Below are 4,256 nucleotides of genomic sequence, written 5' to 3' on the forward strand. Positions count from 1 at the left end.
AAAATTTGTCCCTTTTTTTGTTTTATCCTTATTAACAAGGGAAAATTACACTCAGGTCCCACAGAACACAATTAATATCAAAAAGGTCCCTCGAAATCGCAAAATGATTCTGAAGTCTCCAGGGACCTGTGTGTAATTAATTCTAATTGTGAAATTACGTAGTTACCCCTGTTAATTTGAACTTATTTACAACCTCAACAGTGGCTGTTAACAACCCGAGAAGAGGTGGTTAACAACCTCAACAACGCCCCTGGTATTCCACAGAGTGAGTTGTCATGAGCACTGCCGAGGTTGTCAATCACGTCTTCTGGGTTGTTAACAGCCACCAGTTGAGATTGTAAACGAATTACTGCAATAAAATTAGAACCTATTTACAACCTCAACAGTGGCTGTTAACAACCCGAGAAGAGGTGGTTAACAACCTCAACAACCCCCTGGCATTCCACAGAGTGAGTTGTCATGAGCACTGCGAGGTTGTCAATCACATCTTCTCGGGTTGTTAACAGCCACTGTTGAGATTGTAAACGAATTGCTGCAATAAAATTAACAGGGGTAAGTAGGTAATTTCACAATTAGAATTAATTACACACAGGTCCCTAGGGACTTCAGAATCATTTTGCGATTTCGAGGGACCTTTTTGATATTAATTGTGTTCTGTGAGACCTGAGTGTAATTTTTCCTATTAACAACTTTTTTATATTGTAAAATCTTTAGAGGAACAAATACTTTGAAGTTACAAGTGAGACTCAATCCATAACTCTTTATAGAAAAGTTTATGTGTCAGTAGACTACAAAATAATTTGCTTCATAACCACAACTAACAATCCGGTGTAATTACTCATATCACATTAAACAATATATGTTTTTTTTTGCCTGATATTAACCAATATATGGAGTGAAAATGAAAGATATATATTTTTTAAATTATAAAATATCCCATATCCTACATGTTGTATCAACAATAACGTATACAAAAGTTATGTATCAAGGAGTGAAAGGAGCATTAATGTACTATATATAGTTAAATGATTATTAAAAATATATAATTAAATGATTGAAATACAAAAAATGAAAATAACAATATACTCCTCCGGTCTTTAATATAAGACTCATTTAACTAATTTGATTAGATTAAGGAAGTTAGGTAAGTTAGTTAATTATAAAAAATGTGATACGTTTTTCCTAAAATACCATAATCATCTTTCTTAATACCCCGTCTCCTTCTTCTGCTTGATTATAGTTGAGGGAGTATCCATAAGGGTAATTTAGAAAAAATTGATAAATATGAGAAATGGGTCTTATATTTAGGACCAAAACTAACTCAACAATTGGGTCCTATATTAAGGACCGGAGGAGTATTTCAAATTCAAATTATTGAAATATTTTTGAATAAAAAGAAATTATTTATAGAGTGAAAAATAAAATGTTTAAAATGCTAGTTCAATGAAAGAGTCCTATGGAGAGAACCTCTTTAAAAATAAAGAAATACCCTGAGAAAGTATTAAATCATTGAAATTAAATCCGTCGATATTAATAATTTATTATTATACTCAATCTAAAAATTTCTATGAAGTTGAAAGGTTGTATTACCATTAGTTTCTATCTCTTGACTTTTAATTTTTTGGGATTAGGTCTTCCTCAGCATTTTGTAAATAGAACCAAATATATGTTTGACTCGCTCAACTCTATAAAAATGATAAATTCATGAAATAAACTTGTGGGTTCAATTGAGTTTACAGTTATTATGAGTTGAGTAGAAAGTTGACACGATTTTGTAAGTTGGAAACTTAAAAATGTCAAATTTAGAAAGTCAACTCACGAGTTTGACAATAATGAGACCATACACATAGGCATTTGATGTCTTAATTTCTAATAATAAACATTCAAATACTATCTCCGATTCTAAATATGATATCTAATTTACTATGAAATTAGTATTACAAATTAGATCTAATACTCCATATCTTATTTCATACTCTTTTTTGATCCTATATATAAACAACAGTATTCCACATAGGATTGATCTTGTATACAAGCAACACTTTGTATTTGTCAAAAAATTTAATGCCCTTTTTTTCATCTCTCTCTCTCCTTTTTTTTTTTTTTCATCTTCTCCTACACCTATCATCTTCATAAATGAGGATATTTTTTTTTTAAAAAAAAATCATGTTTCTTGTATACTACTCCAATTATTAATTAAAGACTAGTTTAACATTCAGTTTGGTTTTCAATATAAGACTCTAATTTACTTTGTCTCTTATATTTATTTATTTTTTCTTAAGATAATCCTTATAGTAGGTGAAAATATTAAATGTTTATCAAATAGTAATTTTACCTAATACACGTAATTAGCAAAGGTGCTTTAGAAAAGATAATACTACTTCCAGTCCTTAATATAAGATCTTGTTTGACTTTTATTTTGATCCTAAATATAAGACCCCAATCTACTTTGTTTATCATATTTATACATTTTTTTTCAAGTTAATCCTTCTAACAATGGTAGTTCTAACCAATACACTTCATTATTAAGGATATTTTTGGAAAGACAACATCTATTTATTACAAATAAATAACTTAATTTCTTTCCTTAATCTCCTCAAATTAATGAACTAGCTCTTATAATTAGGATCAGAGGTAATACATATTTATTACAAACAACTAACTTAACTAATTTTCTTAATATAGTTAAATTAATTAACTAGGTCTTATACTATCTCTCGTCATTAAAATAAGATCTAGTTAACTAATTTGAATAAATTAAGAAAACTAGTTAAGTTAGTTATTTATCATAAATATGTGTTATCTTTCCTAAAATATCCTTGCTAATCAAGTGTCATTTGATGAAATATTTAACATGTGTAACTATTATAAGGGCTACCTTAAAAAGTTAACAAATATGAGAGACAAAATTGATTGGAGTCTCATATTTAAGACTAAATTAAAAGTCAAATTAGTTCTTATATTAGGGATTGGAGGCAGTATAAGAATTAGTTGACTAATTTGAGTAGATTAAAGAAGTTTGTTAAGCTAGTTATTTGTAACAAATATGAGTTGAATTTTCTAGAATATCATTACTAATAATGTGTATTAGCTAGAACTATCATTTGAAAAATTTTAATATATGCAATTATTATAAGAACTATTTCAAATAAATAAATAAATATGAGAGATAAAATAAATTAGAATCTTATATTTAATGTGAAATTAAAAATCAAACAAACTCTTATATTAACTATCAGGAGTAGCATCAAAGATAGGGGGTGGTATTTATTATTTTTAACTATTTTTGTTCAACATTTTGATCCATCTAAAAGAAGCACATCACTTATTGCTTCTAAATTAGGAAGAATTACAATGAGGTTCCAAACAAAAAAACAATTAAAAAACAAATCTCACATGTTGTCATTCTTATTATAAGACTTGTCATTATAGGCTGTTAAAATTGTTATTGAGATCTTTTAATAATTATTTTTTTTTCTGTGGGATTTCATTGTACTTCCCCCTCTAAATAATGCCTTTCAGAATTGTTTATTGGTAAAAAAATCCTTTTTGAAAAATGGCGCATTTTGTTTTTTTGAAAGAGCATGTGTTAAAATACAACCACATCCAGCTATGCATATTGCCCTCGCTAGAGCGGCGCGGGACCTCCGCTCCTCATACAGCATTATCCTGCTGCGCGCTATTTTCTGTTCATACTACTCTGCCTTTTTTTTTTTGGTTGTTTTTGCGCCAAGATACGACCCTGTTTTTATATGTAAGCAATTTGTATTCCATTTACATATATTAAAAAATATATTAAATTGATAAAAATTTTGTATTTTCTCTCGCCTATTTTTTTTTATTACATTCAATAGGAGTAAAATAAAAAAAAAATCATCAATTGCCTAACAAGTGACTTATATTTATTTTTGTATATAACAAGTAACTTATATTTATGGACAAACTTTTCTTCCACAAATGACCTATATATAAAAGTAGAGTAATAAAAAATAAATGTGAAAAATTAATCAAGTGATTTGTTTTTATCTTAAATATAATACATCAATTCACTTAATCTTACAAATTTATAATTTTTTAAATAATCTTATTAATAATACTCTTTCCAATCCTTAGTGTAAGGGAGAATGACAAAAAAAGAAGCTAAAAATTACAATTCCCAAATTAGGTTTGATAACACAACTTTATTTGGTATTGACAAGTCTGAATTTACAGATGCAAAAAATTTTGTTGACATTCTTTATTTGGTATTTACAAAA

Source organism: Neltuma alba, unplaced genomic scaffold (assembly GCF_004799145.2).
Source record: "Neltuma alba isolate B1F8T4 unplaced genomic scaffold, ASM479914v2 tig00005199_pilon, whole genome shotgun sequence".
Taxonomy (NCBI): domain Eukaryota; kingdom Viridiplantae; phylum Streptophyta; class Magnoliopsida; order Fabales; family Fabaceae; genus Neltuma; species Neltuma alba.